General features: G+C 40.7%; 1 long non-coding RNA gene across 1 annotated transcript in view; it reads right to left on the bottom strand.

Annotated features, from left to right (window-relative positions):
• The window catches only part of LOC134733177 (uncharacterized), a 594,472-nt gene that overhangs the window by 93,819 nt on the left and 482,982 nt on the right, over nt 1-17,671 (bottom strand). Inside the window, exon 17 of the long non-coding RNA XR_010116696.1 lies at nt 7,553-7,652. This is a non-coding gene — a long non-coding RNA (uncharacterized lncRNA). The remainder of the gene's footprint in view (nt 1-7,552; nt 7,653-17,671) is intronic.

Raw genomic sequence — 17,671 nt, 5'->3', positions numbered from 1 at the left:
ACCCACCTGAAGTAAGAATACTCTCACCCTTCCATTCCCTTCTAGCCTTTTTGTTTTATCTAAGGGCAAAAATCTATACCACTAGGTTGACACTTATGATGGTCACAGCCTCAAAAGTCCCCAAAATTTCAGGATTAAAGGTCCACTAAGATTTAATCCTAAGATTATAGAATGTTTTTCCTTCCTCACACCTTACCACAACCAAAGAGAGTTCCAGTATGTCAATGGTAAATTACGACTGAGTTTTAAGATGCTGGCTCTGAGGAGTACATAGTGAAGTCTAAGTCAAGAGTGAGACAAAAGTAAGGACAATAAAGACATTTAAAACCTCTAACAATTGCAGCTTCAGCAAACATTAAACACAGCCCAACTTCTAGCCAGATTAATGGAAATTCTAACACTAAAGCCTATTTGTCTATTACCCAACACCACATATTCAGCTTTTGACAACATATTGTAAGTCATTCCAAAAGATAAAACAAAGTCTGAAGAGACAATGCAATTATTAAAATGAGACTCAGATATGAGAGAGATGTTGGAATTATGAGACATGGAATGTAATATAGCTATGATCAATATGTTCAGTGCTGCAATGGAAAAAGGAGAAAACGTAAAAGAATAGATACATACGTTTAAGTGGAGAATTGGTAATACTAAGAAAGAATCAAAAGGAAATGCCACGAATCAAAAACACTGTCACAGACATAAAAAAAATGCCTTTAATGTACTAATTGCAGCACTTGACATTGCTAAGGAAAGAATTAATGTGTTAAAAAATACCTCAGTAGAAACTTCCCAAACTGAAATGTAAAGAGAAAAAAGGAATGAAAAAAAAAAAAACAACAACAGAACAGAACCTCCAAGAACTATGGCTGTAACAATTAAAAAATATTTATATGGTATTTGGAGTAACCAAGGAAAGAAAGAATGTCACAGAAAAATATTTGAAATAATAATGGCCCAAAACTTTCTAGAGTTAACAACAGCCACCAAACCACTGGATTAAATTGCATTAGAGAACACTAAGCAAAATAAATATGACAAATCTACATTTATTTATATCATATTCATACTAAAGAAAAAAGAAAATCTCAAAAGGATTTCTTTCTGGGGATAAGGAATGGAAAAACACCTTACTTATAGAGAAACATGAAAAATAATTAGAGTGCACTTCTCATTAACAAAAAATAAATTAATTAATAAACCAAGAAAAGACATAGGTGAATCACAACGTGTATAGCTAAGTTGTAAGAAGTCAGCCTAAAAAGCCTTCAATTGTATGATTACAACTATATGACATTCTGGAAAAAAAAACCAAAACAATAGAGATCATGAAAAGATGAATGATTGCCTAGGGTTTAGAATTAAACAAGTGAAGCTCAGGGTAATTTGAGAGGTGGTGAAGCTATTCTGTATAATACTGTAATGGTTGATACATGACACTGTGCATTTGTCCAGACTCATAGAAATTTATAGAGCCAACAATGAATCTTAATACACACAAATATTTAAAAAATTATTTAGTACAGTGGAAGACCCCAGAATAGAATCAAGAATGTAACAAAAACATTTACCTGTATTGCAAATGTATTAACCAACCTCACTGAAAGGTATGGGGAGAAAAAGATGCTGACCTAAGGAAATTTGGAAGTGAGTAAAGTCTGGAAGCTTTAAGCTCTGGACTATTTTTTTTTTTTTTTTTTGAGACGGAGTCTCACTCTGTCACCCAGGCTGGAGTGCAGTGGCGTGATCTTGGCTCACTGAAAGCTCCACCTCCTGGGTTCATGCCATTCTCCTGCCTCCCCCTCCCGAGTAGCTGGGACTACAGGTGCACGCCACCACGCCCGGCTAATTTTTTATATTTTTAGTAGAGATGGGGTCTCACTGTGTTAGCCAGGATGGTCTCGATCTCCTGACCTTGTGATCCGCCCACCTCGGCCTCCCAAAGTGCTGGGACTACAGGCGTGAGCCACCACACCCAGCTAAGCTCTGGACTCTAATTGATAAAACTGTTTCCCATGGGAGTATTAGTTAACAATTTTGAAATGGCTGCACATATATACTCGAAATGGACAATTAAGCAAATGTATGGAGAATGGTGAGAATCAGATTTTTCACTATTGGAGTGGAAGGGTACAGATAAGCAGTAAGAGGAGGTTAAAATGATCCAGTGGTAACAATCAGTCAGAAATATCAGTCTAATCTCATTTTTAGTGTAATGTAGACATATGTGTTTAAATACAGAAATATTTGTAGATATGTGTGTGGAGTTAGAGTATACACCGTAACCAGTATTAGCTGAAAGCAGCAGTGAGTATCCCAGTAGCAAGGAGCACACTAGTGCCCTAACTCTGGTTTCTAAATCCATTATCCAATAACAGGAGCCAAGGCTCCTTAGATATATGATTGATTCTAGGATTGGGCAGGAAATAGACAAGATGGACCTGGAGCATCTTGTGGTGTCAGAAAGGAGGACAGTATTCAAAAGCAAAACAGAAAACAATGTGATGATAGTGGTATGCCAAAAAGACACAGGAACCAACTGAAATTGCTTCCAATGACCAAAGTTAGAAAACTTGGAGCAACAAAATAAAGCAGTATTAGTTTATAACCCAAAGTGTAAAATTAATATCAATGATTCTATACTGATATGAATAAATGATTGAATAAAAATAAATGAATGTGGGAGAATAGACAAATCTTCCATTCAGAACCTCAAATAATTTATGTAGAAAGCCATACTTAGAGGGCTGGAGCCAAACTCCCCACACCTCAAGGGTAGCCTACACATAGTGACTTCCTTCTAAAGAGGGCAATATGGAAAGGGGAGGGTAAGAAAGAGTAACATTGGAACTAGACAAATTGATGAAATAGAAACCTGACAAGGGCGGCCGCATCCAGGTAATCAAGTTTACCATCAACAGTGATAAATCATGTGCATAGTATGTACTCTGAATGTGATACAATACAAGTGGTGCTTTACCTAATGGATCATCCTCTCAAAAGCCCATAACTTCAGTCTACGCGTGAGAAGCATCCCCAATTGAGGAATATTCTACAAAACTCTTGATAACGACACAACTTAAAACTGTCAAGGTAATCAAAAACAAGGAAAGACTGAGAAACTTTCGCAGCCAAACAAAGCCTCAGGAGACCTGACAACTAACTGTAATATTGTATCACAGATGGGATCCTGAAACAGAAAAGGGACTTTAAAGTAAAAACCAAGGAAATCTAAATAAAGTATCAATTATAGTTAATAATAATGTATGTACATCAGTTTAATAATTTTAATTAATATACCACCCTAATGTAAAAAGTTAATAATACGGGAAATTGGGAATGCATATGTGAGAACTCTCTGTATTATTTTGGAAAATTTTCTGTAAGTCTAAAACTGTTCTAAAACAAAAGGTTCATTTAAAAATAAGCTTATCAACTTTTGCAAAATGTCATTCATCCAAGAATCTAATTTAGAATTGAGAAGTCATTCTCCTCTTTTTTATATTCCTCAGTAACACATGTATCACCAAGTTCTAATTTCACTCCAATTTCTAATTTATTTTTTGTCTCAATGTATCATGTTTGCTCCAGTTCTCATCATTTCATCATGTCCTCTGAGACTAGGGGTCCCCAGCCCCCATGACACATGTCAGTACCTGTTAGCAACCAGGCCACACACCCGGAGGTGAGTAGCTGGTGAGCCAGCAGAAGCTTCAGTTGTTTTTACAGCCACTCCCCCGCTTGCATTACCAGCTGAGCTCCACCCTCCTGTCAGATCAGCGTTGGCATTAGATTCTCATAAGAGCTCAAACCCTATTGTGAACTGAGCATGTGAGAGATCTAGGTTGTGCACTCCTTATGAGAACCTAATGCCTGATGATCTGCAGGTTGCAGCTCTAAGAGGCTGCAGTTCAAAAAGGGGCTTGTGATCCTCTTTCGGCTAGCACCATAACTAGACAAATTGATGAAATAGCAGAGCATATTGAGGCACAATTTTTAGAGAGGATGAACGAGTCACAGTGGTACAGAATCCAGGTTGACAAGTCTACCAATGTTGACAACAAGGCAACAATGCTTGCTTTTGTGCAATATATTTTTCAGGAGGATGTTCATAAAGATATGTAATGTGCACTTTCATTGCCATCCAATACCATAACTGCAGAACTATTCAAGTCTTTGAATGATTACATATCAGGAAAACTAAATTGGTCATTTTGTGTCAGTATATGCATGGATGGAGTGGCTGCCATGACTGGGTGGCTTTCTGTTTTCACTACTGGGGTCAAAGAAGTCACTTCTGAATGTGAGTCTACATGCTGTGTCATCTATAGAGAAATGTTGGCTAGCTGAAAAATGTCACTTGAACTTAACAATGATTTGCAGGATGTGATTAAAATTATCAATCGCATTGAAATTCATGCCCTTCACACATGTCTGTTTCTGCAGCTCTCTGAGGAGGTGGACACACAGCATACATGTCTTCTCTTATACACAGAAATGCGATGGCTTTCTAAAGATAGATGATTGGCCAGGGTTTCTGAGTTATGAGAGCTGCTTCAGAGGTTTCTTTTAGAAAAAGTCACCATTGGCAGCACATTTTAGTGACACAGAATGGATCACAAAACTTGCTTATTTGTGTGGCATTTTCAACCTGCTCAATGAACTCAATCTGTCACTTCAGGGGAGAACGACAACTGTGTTCAAGTCAGCAAATAAAGTGGCTGCATTCAATGGCAAATTGAAATTACGAACGTGATGGGCAAACATTCGAATTTTTGGCATGTTCAAATATTAGCAGAGATTTTGAAAGAGACAGGGCTTTCTTTCTCCCAGCTGGTGCATAATCACCCATCTCAGCTTTCAAAAGAGTTTGAGCATTACTTCCAACCACAAAAGACCCCTGAACTGGGAAGGAATCCATCCATGACCCATTTATGAGTCAGCCAGGTGAATCAACTTTGTCTGTTCTGCAAGAGGATCAACTGCTTGAGATCGCAAATGATGGTGGCCTTAAAAGTATGTTTGAGACAACTTCAAATCTCCATATGTTCTGGATTAAAGTCAAGGGGTAATATCCAGAGATTGTCACAAAAGCACTGAAAAGCCTACCTCCATTTCCAACATCCTTTCTTTGTGAATCAGGGATTTTTGCAGTGACAGCAACTAAAACGAGGTTACGGAATAAACTGGACATAAGCAAAACACTTAGGGTGTGGCTGTCTCCCATGACCCCCAGATGGGACCATCTAGTTGCAGGAAAATAAGCTCAGAGCTCCCACTGATTTTCTATATTATGGTGAGTTGTATAATTATTTAATTATATATTACAGTGTAATAATTATAGAACTAAAGTACACAATAAATGTAATGCACTTGAATCATCCCAAAACCAGCCCCGCCAACACTGTCTATGGAAAAATTATCTACCATGAAACCAGTCCCTGGTACCAAAAAGGTTGGAGACTGCTGCCTCACACTATCTGAAGTTTCCTACCTAGCTCCATCCCTGTTGCATATTAATAACTGTATTAATTAATGTGTTAATTGCTTAGAAAAGAGTGGAACTTGAAAGACATTACAAACTTTTTTTTTTAAGGCCATTGATTTAATAGGTTTGATGGTCCTGAGGTTATTTGTGGGGGGGAAAAAAAGTGATGAATAAGACGACAATATTAATTAAGCTGTTTGCTTCCTGCCTTGGTTCTATTGCTACACTTAAGCTGCTTATCTTCCTTATGTATTCCTAGATATATTATTTCCCAAAGTTATTTGCCAAGGTATAAATTATGTGATTGTCTTCCAGTGTCTCATGAGAACTTGTTTTGAAATTAGGGCATTTAGTTGGTTGGCTTTACCTATTCATAGCTTTGGGATTCAATATGCTCCCAAATATGTAATGCAGAATATTAATATTACATATTTGATAATCTATTGACCTTCCAAGAATTATTATGTAAGTTACTAGTTATCATTGTTTCCTGGAGCTAGAATGAATTCTTGATGAAGTAGGAAGTAACAGAATGATTAATTTCAATATGTATCTTTCAATGAATGCCCAAAGATAATGTAGACTGTTTATGATTACTTTTTGTGGACTTTCACATGAGAGAAATAAATATACATTGATTGCACATTAACAAAGCCAGGCTTTTTGAATTACATGTGATGATATTTAAATTTGGTCTAAAATCCTTTTTCAGTTTTGTATTAGACCTTCATAGTTACAGTACATCCCTGTGACAAAATATGATTCATACATGTTTATTAGTATTTTGGGGGGAACACACTTAATGTGTAAAATGAAGTCAAGCTACATTAGCTATATTAGTTGCTCAAATCCATAAAACCACATCTGTCCTCCAGGTAAAATGTTCATTGATTTTTCAGTGTTTAAAAGATTTTGTTTTAGGATCTGAAGCTTTGTGTTTTCAGTTGGTCAGAAGGTTTGACAAGGGAGCCTGAGGGAATTGTGAGAAAATGTTTGATTTTGAGGCTCAGATTTTTCATCTGAAAGGGAGTTAAAATGGTATCTACCAGGAACTGCACTAGCAGACATCAAACCACAAGGTTGAAAAAGCAGCCTTTGATTTGTCTTATCTTCCTGGAAGGGATGCCTATCAGAAAAGATTAGGAGTGCTGAGTTAATGCTGCCAGCAGGACTACCACCCCTGAAGCTTTCATTAGCCATCTAGGACAACCTATTCTTTTAGCGTTGTGAAACAATTGGTAATATGCTTTATGTTTCTTGATCTAACAGCATTTGTGAACATTCCCTTTGGAGACAAAAGTAAAATCTGGAGCCATAAAAAGCAAACAAGTTCTGATGAAAAACAAATGAAGAACTAAGATGTTTGTAAATAAGATAATGAAGATATGAAAGGGAGAGGCTGGAGTAAAAGAACGCGCACCTAAGAAGAGGGAATAGATGATTTTGGCAAGCCAAGAGGAAAAGTAAGGAATGAAAAACAAGTGCAAACAAAAGGAAGGGTAGAGGTAAACTAAGAAAGTTTTTAGAAAACAAATAGTATGAGAGTGAAAATAAAAAAGAACAAACAATATGAGTGGCCATAAAAGGCGGAAAGGAAAGGGCCAATTATTTAAAAGCTGTTAGAGCTCTCAAAAGGCAGTGAACCAAAAGGTGGTAGTAATCCTCAGAGCCCCAAAAGCAACTTGCTTTCAGCTTCTAGCATTTAGACCTGGAAGCCTTTCTGCTACCCGAAGTGCCACGCGTTGGGTTGAAGCAGGCTGCCTCAGGACAACCAGTCACTCGGAGCACTTGCCTCCATATCCAGGCTAACCAGTGTATTGGTGTAAGTGGTTTTCAAGTAGCTGCCATGGGGGGAAAAGTCCCAGGAGGAAAGGGGAAGGGGAAGAGGTCAAATCACCACTGAGCAATAGTCAATCAAAGATGAAGACTGGAGAGTGATAATGTTGCTGGGTGGTCGTAGCGTTCTTTTTCTTTGTTTTTGTTTCGTGAGAAGTTCAGATGGTATGTACATTATGTAATTTTGCAGCAATCAAACAAACCTTTTCTTCCCCTTCTCCTTACCTTCTCCAGAGTGGCATCGTTATTTTCTTAATGCAAGGGTCAGATGAACAGGCCAGAAGACGTTCACTAACCTCCTTCTACACTTTCAGTCTGCTTCCACCTATTAAACATAAGAAATAGTCAACAGAAGCATTCTGCACCAGGGGAACATGGGCCAAAGGTCAGAGCAGCCTTTTCTTTTCTCTCACTTGAACCCTTTTGAAGAAAAAGTACTGCTGTTGAGTCATGATTCAGCAGGGGCTGTCATTAGTGACAGACCAAACAGCCAGGTGCCACAGTTTGCCAGTGGCTTCCAGCCTCCTCATCCAGCTGCCAGGAAATGGAAAGTGTAGTGGAGGGGGATGGCTCACTGGAGCAGAGCCAAGAGGAGTGAGAGGCTGACAGGCACCTTTCTGCTGTGAAGAGCCAGGCTACAGCTGGGCCCATCAAACAGCCCCATGGAGTACCTACAGTGTAATAAGAAAAAGCAGGAAAGAATTGACCAGGCAAGGTTTTTTGGAAACTGAAACATATTTTTCAAGGTGGCACAAAGAGTGGAGCCTCTGAAAAAATAACATGGCATGTCAAGCATTCTGATCACTTAACTTTATTATTGGCTTTTGAAAAGGGAACCAACTACTAAGCATGCAAGCTGAAAATTAAAATAATAGAGATGATGAAATAACATTTGTTAATCATGCTGAGGACATTACAAAGTGATGCAAACAATGCATTCTCAAGCTGTACAATTTAGCCTTAAAAAAATTGTAAGGAGGATTTTTCTGTTCTTTAACTTTAAATGTTAAAAACACAGTCTTATGTCTCACCACAGCCCTTTGAGGCTGACAGGGTAGAGATTATTAGCCCTTTTATGCGGAAAAAGGACCTAGGATCAAGAATGATTGTAAAACTGTAATTGTCCTCCGACCATGAGTTCATTATTTGCTCTTTCTCCCTTGCCATCCGGTCCTGTGGTTCATCTTCTAAATAAAATCGGATATGGAAGGGAAGAATCATTTTTCAGCTGTAGCGTTTTCTAAAGTACTATCACTAGACCTGAACTAAAGCTGAGTTTTTGGTGGGGACAGGTCACTATTTTTTCTGTCTTTCATGCTGATGTAATGTGTCAATTTAGCCCAAGTCCTATTTTCCCGTGTAATCACTGAATTTCCAAATGATCTTGGGCTTTAGGTTCCATTTCCAGGAAATGAGAGATTTAGGAAATTTTTCTTCCCTATGTTTTCCTCCCCCTGCCCCATAGTCCTGACACTCTAGCTTCTACGGAAACACTTTAGCAGCCTCGTGAGTGAAAGCAGGGGCTGGGGAAGGAGCATGAGCAGCGCTGCTTTTGGACCACATGTCACTGCAGCTAGCACAGCCCTATTTTTATCTGGTTGATAGGAAGTGCTTTTCAGTAAAATTTAGCTTAAAGAAAGGGCACTCTCCTTTGAAACATAAAAGGTTTAGAAACCACTAACCCGATGATTTCCAAATTCCTGCCAGCTTTGATATCATATGATTGCACGTCTCCAATCAACATTTTTAGGTTTAGGTTGGAGTGTGCTAACTCTTTCAAAATACAAGGATCTTGCTGGATACTCTGATAAAAGGCAATAAATTTGAGATCAAAGCATTCTAACTTTTATAACAAGGAGACGTCACAGCATGTGGCAGCTGAAGGGCATTCGATTTGATTCCCTATTTTTCTTTCATTGGCCAAGTCAGTGGCTGATGGAGTAGAGAATGAGGAATTGCATTCATCATTCTTTGCATCTGCTGCAGTGAACCTGTGCTCTCTTCCCTCTAAGACTTAGTTTCTCATCTATAAAATGGGTTAATAATACCTATGTAAAATATCATTGCAAATAGCAAATGGAATAAAACATTTAATGTGCTTGGCATAATCCCTTGGCAAATTTTGATGCTCAAAGATTGTTAGCTCTCTCCTCATTCATTCCTCTGACCTAATCCATTCTAAGGTCTTTAACAACATGTTAATTAGCCTAGTCCATTTTTTTTTCCATTTTTGAGATAATACACCAATTTTATCAGCAAGGAATATTCACTCTTAATGATGTAGTCAGGTATTAAAAACTCATTCAGTTATAGAGACCAGGCAAGTAATGTGAATTGAAAAAAAAAAAAAAAGTCCCTAATGGAAAGTGACAGGGATTGGTTTAGGCTGTGGCTAACTGCTTGTTTTACCTGGCTGAGCTTTGGCATTGGACCCAGTCAGTTAAGAGAGGCTGGATATCTGCATTCTCCTCAGAAATTAGCCACTTAAAAATGTTGGTTCATTTTCTTCAAACCAAAACACTTTTATGTAGTGACATTGGCAAGCCTAAGGAGTGTTTATCGTACTAATTTGCAGTGTGGGGAGTTGGATGAGAAGATTCTGAATTTATTTTATATGTTTCAAATTCACACTTCTATACAATTGTCCTTGAGGTCCTTGGGTGACTGGGTCAATAGAATAGCCAAGAACTGACCCTGAACTTTTCTTTGTATCCACTTTTGTCCTCCATTTCCTAAGTGACAGCTAATTTAAATTGAGATTATTTCAAGGTCTGAATTCAGGGGTCAAGTAGATAGAAATAGAAAAGACATGGTATGGACTTTTAATGGGTAGTTTTCAATAACTTATGCAGTCCAAAAGTGAACGAGTTGTCCAAACACATCCACTTCCAGGGAGCCCTGAAGGAGCTGCTAGTTGGACATATTAAAGTTTGAGGTCTAGAGAGTTCAGAACTGAAACAGGTTAGGATTGTCAGGCCTCTGAACCCAAGCTAAGCCATCATTTCATCCCCTGTGACCTGAACGTACACATCCAGATGACATTCCACCACAAAAGAAGTGAAAATGGCCTGTTCCTGCCTTAACTGATGACATTGTCTTGTGAAATTCCTTCTCCTGGCTCATCCTGCCTCAAAAGCTCCCCCACTGAGTACCTTGTGAACCCCACTCCTGCCTGCCAGAGAACAACCCCCTTGACTGTAATTTTCCTTTACCTACCCAAATCTTATAAAACGGCCCCACCCCTATCTCCCTTTGCTGACTCTTTTCAGACTCAGCCCGCCTGCACCCAGGTGAAATAAACGGCTTTATTGCTCACACAAATCCTGTTTGGTGGTCTCTTCACACGGACGCGTATGAAATTTTGTGCCATGACTCAGATCTCCCTTGGGAGATCAATCCCCTGTCCTCCTGCTCTTTGCTCTGTGAGAAAGATCCACCAACGACCTCAGGTCCTCAGCCCAACCACCCAAGGAACATCTCACCAATTTTAAATCGGGTAAGCGGCCTCTTCTTACTCTCTTCTCCAACCTCTCTCACTGTCCCTCAACCACTTTCTCCTTTCCACTCTTCAATCTCTCCCTTCTTTTAATTTCAATTCCTTTCATTTTCTGGTAGAGACAAAGGAGACATGTTTTATCCGTGGATCCAAAACTCTGGCACTGGTCACGGACTGGGAAGGCAACCTTACCTTGGTGTTTAATCATTGCAGGGACACCTCTCTGATTATTCACCCACATTTCAGCGGTGTCAGACCATGCAGGGACGCCTGCCTTCGTCCTTCACCCTTAGTGGCAAGTCCCGCTTTTCTGGGGTAGGGGCAAGTATCCCAACCCCTTCTCTCCATGTCTCTACCCCTTCTCTGCCTTTCTGGGGGGCAAGAAATCCCCAACCCCTTCTCTTTCACTCTTAGCAGCAAGTCCCGCTTTTCTAGAGGAGGGGCAGGTACCCTAACCTCTTATCTCTGCGCCCCAATCCCTTATTTCCGTGCCCCAACCTCTTATATCTCTGCACCCCAATCCCTTATTTCTGTGCACCGACCTCTTATCTCTGTGCCCCAATCCCTTATTTCCGTGCCCCAAACTAATATCTCTGTGCCCCAATCCCTCATTTCTGCACCCCAATCTCTTATATCTCTGCACCCTGATCCCTTATTTCCATGCCCCGACCTCATATCTCTGTGCCCCGACCCCTTTCCCGCTTTTCTGGAGGGTAAGAACCCCCGAACCTCTTCCCTCTGTGTCTCTACTCTCCCTTTTCTTTAAACTTGCCTCCTTCATTATGGGCAACCTTCCACCCTCCATTCCTCCTTCTTCTCCCTTAGCCTGTGTTCTTAAGAACATAAAACCTCTTCAACTCTCACCTGACCTAAAATCTAAATGCCTTATTTTCTTCTGCAATGCCGCTTGACCCCAATACAAACTCGACAGTAGTTCCAAATAGCCAGAAAACAGCAGCACTTTCAATTTTTCCATCCTGCAAGATCTAAATAATTCTTGTCGTAAAATGGGCAAACAGTCTGAGGTGACTGACATCCAGGCATTCTTTTACACATTGGTCCTTCCCTAGTCTCTGTGTCCAGTCCCACTTGTCCCAAATCTTCCTTCTTTCCCTCCCTCCTGTCCCCTCAGTCCCAACCCTAAGTGTTGTTGAGTCTTTCTAATCTTCCTTTTCCACAGACCCATCTGACCTCTCCCCTCCTCACCAGGCTGCTCCTTGCCAGGCCGAGCTAGGTCCCAGTTCTTCCTCAGCCTCTGCTCCTCCACCCTATAATCCTTTTATCACCTCCCCTCCTCACACCCAGTATGGTTTATAGTTTCCTTCCATGAGTAGCCCTCCCCCACCTGCCCAGCAATTTACTCTTAAAAAGGTGGCTGGAGCTAAAGGCATAGTCAAGGTTAATGCTCCTTTTTCTTTATCCCAAATCAGATAGCGTTTAGGCTCTTTTTCATCAAATATAAAAATCCAGCCCAGTTCATGACTCGTTTGGCAGCAACGCTGAGACGCTTTACAGCCCTAGACCCTAAAATGTCAAAAGGCCGTCTTATTCTCAATATACATTACCCAATCTGCTCCCGACATTAAATAAAACTCCAAAAATTAAATCCCGGCCCTCAAACCCCACAACAGGATTTAATTAACCTCGCCTTCAAGGTGTACAATAATAGAAAAAACTTGCAATTCCTTGCCTTCACTGTGAGACAAACCCCAGCCACATCTCCAGCACACAAGAACTTCCAAACGCCTGAACCTCAGAGGCCAGGCGTTTCTCCAGAACCTCCTCCCAAGGAGCTTGCTACAAGTGCCAGAAATCTGGCCACTGGGCCAAGGAATGCCCACAGCCCAGGATTCCTCCTAAGCCATATCCCATCTGTGTAGGACCCCACTGAAAATCGGACTGTTCAACTCACCTGGCAGCCACTCCCAGAGCCCCTGGGACTCTGGCCCAAGGCTCTCTGACTGACTCCTTCCCAGATCTTCTCGGCTTAGCAGCTGAAGACTGTCACTGCCTGATTGCCTCAGAAGCCTACAGGACCATCACAGATGCTCTAAGTAACTCTCACAGTGGAGGGTAAGTCTGTCTCCTTCTTAATCAATACGGAGGCTACCCACTCCACATTACCTTCTTTTCAAGGGCCTGTTTCCCTCACCCCGATAACTGTTGTGGCTATTGATGGCCAAGCTTCAAAATCCCTGAAAACTCCCCCACTCTGGTCCCAATTTGGACACCACTCTTTTATGCACTCTTTTTTAGTTATCCCCACCTGCCCAGTTCCCTTATTAAGCCCAGATATTTTAACCAAATTATCTGCTTCCCTGACTATTCCTGGACTACAGCCAAATCTCATTGCCACCCTTCTCCCCAACCCAAAGCCTCCTTCGCATCTTCCTGTCATATCCCCCCACCTTAACCCACAAGTATGGGACATCTCTACTCCTTCCCTGGCAACTGATCACCTGCCCATTACCATCCCATTAAAACCTAATCACCCCTACCCCGCTCAACGCTAATATCCAATCCCACAGCATGCTTTGAAAGGATTAAAGCCTGTTATCACTCGCCTGCTACAGCATGGCCTTTTAAAGCCTATAAACTCTCCTTACCCTTCCCCCATTTTACCTGTCCTAAAACCAGACAAACCTTAGAAGTTAATTCAGGATCTATGCCTTATCAACCAAATTGTTTTGCCTATCCACTCCATGGGGGAGGTATCCTCAATACCTCCCTCCACAACCCATTATTCTGTTCTGGATCTCAAACATGCTTTCTTTACTATTCCTTTGCACCCATCATCCCAGCCTCTCTTTGCTTTCACTTGGACTGACCCGACACCCATCAGGCTCAGCAAATTACCTGGGCTGTACTGCCGCAAGGCTTCACAGACAGCCCCCATTACTTCAGTCAAGCCCAAATTTCATCCTCATCTGTTACCTATCTCAGCATAATTCTCATAAAAACACACGTGCTCTCCCTGCTGATCGTGTCTGATTAATCTCCCAAACCTCAATCCCTTACAAAACAACTCCTTTCCTTCCTAGGCATGGTTAGTGCAGTCAGAATTCTTACACAAGAGCCAGGACCGCACCCTGTAGCCTTTCTGTCCAAACAACTTGACCTTACTGTTTTAGCCTAGCCCTCATGTCTGCGTGCAGCGGCTGCTGCCGCCCTAATACTTTTAGAGGCCCTCAAAATCACAAACTATGCTCAACTCACTCTCTACATTTCTCATAACTTCCAAAATCTATTTTCTTCCTCATACCTGATGCATATACTTTCTGCTCCCCAGCTCCTTCAGCTGTACTCACTCTGTGAAGTCCCACAATTACCACTGTTCCTGGCCCGGACTTCAATCCAGCCTCCCACATTATTCCTGATACCACACCTGACTCTCATGACTGTATCTCTCTGATCCACCTGACATTCACTCCATTTCCCTATATTTCCTTCTTCCCTGTTCCTCACCCTGATCACACTTGATTTATTGATGGCAGTTCCACCAGGCCTAATTGCCACACACCAGCAAAGGCAGGCTATGCTATAGTACAAGCCAGTAGCCCGCCTCTTAGAACCTCTCATTTCCTTTCCATCATGGAAATCTATCCTCAGGGAAATAACTTCTCAGTGTTCCATCTGCTATTCTACTACTCCTCAGGGATTATTCAGGCTGCCTCCCTTCCCTACACATCAAGCTCAAAGATTTGCCCCCACCCAGGACTGGCAAATTAGCTTTACTCAACATGCCCTGAGTCAGATAACTAAAATACCTCTTAGTCTAGGTAGACACTTTCACTGGATAGGTAGAGGCCTTTCCTACAGGGTCTGAGAAGGCCACCACGGTCATTTCTTCCCTTCTGTCAGACATAATTTCTCAGTTTAGCCTTCCCACCTCTATACAGTCTGATAACAGACCAGCCTTTATAGTCAAATCAGCCAAGCAGTTTTTCAGGCTCTTAGTATTCAGTGAAACCTTTATATCCCTTATGGTCCTCCGTCTTCAGGAAAAGTAGAATGGACTAAAGGTCTTTTAAAAACACACTTCACCAAGCTCAGCCACCAACTTAAAAAGAACTGTACAATACTTTTACCACTTTCCCTTCTCAGAAGTCAGACCTGTCCTCAGAATGCTACAAGGTGCAGCCCATTTGAGCTCCTGTATAGACGCTCCTTTTTATTAGGCCCCAGTCTCATTCCAGACACCAGACCAACTTGGACTGTGCCCCAAAACACTTGTCATCCCTACTATCTTCTGTCTAGTCATACTCCTATTCACTGTTCTCAACTACTCATACATGCCCTGCTCTTGTTTACACTGCTGGTTTACACTGTTTCTCCAAGCCATCATAGCTGATATCTCCTGGTGCTATCCCCAAACTGCCACTCTAAACTCTTGAAGTAAATAAATAATCTTTGCGGACAGGACTATGCTGAACCTCCTTAGGCACTCTCTAATCAGATGTCCTGGGTCCTCCCAATTCTTAGACTTTTAATACCTGTTTTTCTCCTTCTCTTATTCCGTTTAGTTTTTCAATTCATACAAAACCGTATCCAGGCCATCACCTATAATTCTATATGACAAATGTTTCTTCTAACAGTCCCACAATATCACCCCTTACCACAAAATCTTCCTTCAGCTTCATCTCTCCCACTCTAGGTTCCCACGCTGCCCCTAATCCCGCTCAAAGCAGCCCTGAGAAACATCGCCCATTATCTCTCCATATCATCCCCCAAAATTTTCACCGTCCCAACACTTTACCGCTATTTCATTTTATTTTTCTTATTAATATAAGAAGACAGGAATGTCAAGCCTCTGAGCCCAAGCTAAGCCATCCTATCCCCTGTGACCTGCAGGTACACATCCAGATGGTCGGTTCCTGCCTTAACTGATGACATTGTCTTGTGAAATTCCTTCTCTTGGCTCATCCTGCCTCAAAAGCTCCCCCACTGAGTACCTTGTGACCCCCACTCCTGCCCGCCAGAGAACAACCCCCTTTGACTGTAATTTTTCTTTATCTACCCAAATCTTATCAAACAGCCCCACCCCATCTCCCTTCGCTGACTCTCTTTTCAGACTCAGCCCGCCTGCACCCAGGTGAAATAAACAGCCTTGTTGCTCGCACAAAGCCTGTTTGGTGGTCTCTTCACACGGACGCGCATTAAAAGGATAATTTCAGATCTCCAATCCATGGGCTGTGCAGCGATACACCTCTGCCGTCCAGATGGCCTGTGAAGAAATTGCTCCAGGGCAAAGGCCCTCAAAACTTAAAGTGCATCAGAATCACTTAGAAGACATGTTTTTCTTTGTGGCCTTTAAATTTGTTTCTCCTGATTATAAAATTAGCAATTGTAATCCTTTTTTGAAAGAAGTAAAAAATACAAAAGGAACAGAGAAATACCTCTTCTATATGCAATTACTCATAGTTATTATTTTGTCACATTCTCTTTTGACTTTTTTTAACATCGACTATTTAACTGATTAAACAAACACATAAGCAAGTTTTTTGGGTTTATATCAGCATAGATTTTGTATTCATAAAATTTCTGGCAAATAAAAGCAAAGTACAGTTTATTCCATTAATTAATTCTTGACTATTTTATTATAATTCTCACTTTCTCTTCATTTTTTTACCCCTTGAGAGCAGTGTTCTTAAACCCTGATTTTAGAACCTTTAGAGTAGCTTTTGAAAAATATTGATGCCCTTGGCTGGGCGCGGTGGCTCAAGCCTGTAATCCCAGCACTTTGGGAGGCCGAGGTGGGCGGATCACGAGGTCAGGAGATCGAGACCATCCTGGCTAACATGGTGAGACCCTATCTCTACTAAAAATATAAAAAATTAGCCGGGCATGTTGGCGGGCACCTGTAGTCCCAGCTACTCGGGAGGCTGAGGCAGGAGAATGGCGTGAACCCGGGAGGTGGAGCTTGCAGTGAGCCGAGATCGCGCCACTGCACTCCAGCCTGGGTGACAGAGCAAGACTCCGTCTCAAAAAAAAAAAAAAGAAAAATATTGATGCCCAAATACCTAACAATAGAATCTAACAAAGATGGGCACTTAAAAATCATTTTTATTTTGAAATATTAATAATTTTATACTTATAGAAAAGTCACAAAAATAGTACAGAGAGTTCCCATTACCCTTCACCCAGTGTCTGATAATGTTAACATTTTATTAATTACAGTATAATGATCAATCAAAACTAAGAAGTTAACACTGGTTCAATACTATTAAGTTACAGACTTCATTTGAACTTTATTTCAACACCAGCTTTTCCACTGTGTCTCTTTGTGTTCCAAAATAGAATCCAAGATTCCATATAGTATTTAGTAGTTATGTCTTACTTAACCTCAGCCGTCTTCAATCTGTGATACTTCCTCAGTCTTTCCTTGTCTTTCATGACCTTAACACTTTTGAAGAGTTCAGGTAAGATATTTTGGAGAATGTCCCCAATTTGGGATTATGTGATGTTTTCTCAAGATTAAGTTGATTGGAGAAAAATACCACAGATGTTTAGTGTGCCCTTCTTAGTGCATCAATATATTTTATTACTGGTTATATTGACATTGACAACTTAGTTAAGATAGTGTCAGCCAGATTTCTACACTGTAAATTGCTATTTCTTCTTCTTATAAATCATACATATTTAGGGGGTGATATATCAAATATACAAATATTGTTTTACTGAAACTTTAACCGACTACTTTTAGTATTCCAAGGAACTTGCCTGCAACAACTGTAACTGTGATGTTTAAATAGTGATTTACAAATTTTCTCTTTTTCATTCTATGTTAATGGGAACTCTATAAGGAAGAGATGCAATCCTTTTTCTCCTTTCGTATTTATTTAATCATT

This window comes from Symphalangus syndactylus, chromosome 17 (assembly GCF_028878055.3).
Source record: "Symphalangus syndactylus isolate Jambi chromosome 17, NHGRI_mSymSyn1-v2.1_pri, whole genome shotgun sequence".
Classification (NCBI taxonomy): domain Eukaryota; kingdom Metazoa; phylum Chordata; class Mammalia; order Primates; family Hylobatidae; genus Symphalangus; species Symphalangus syndactylus.
Note: the sequence above shows the minus strand (reverse complement) of the source record. Positions and strands in the feature narration are given on the sequence as shown.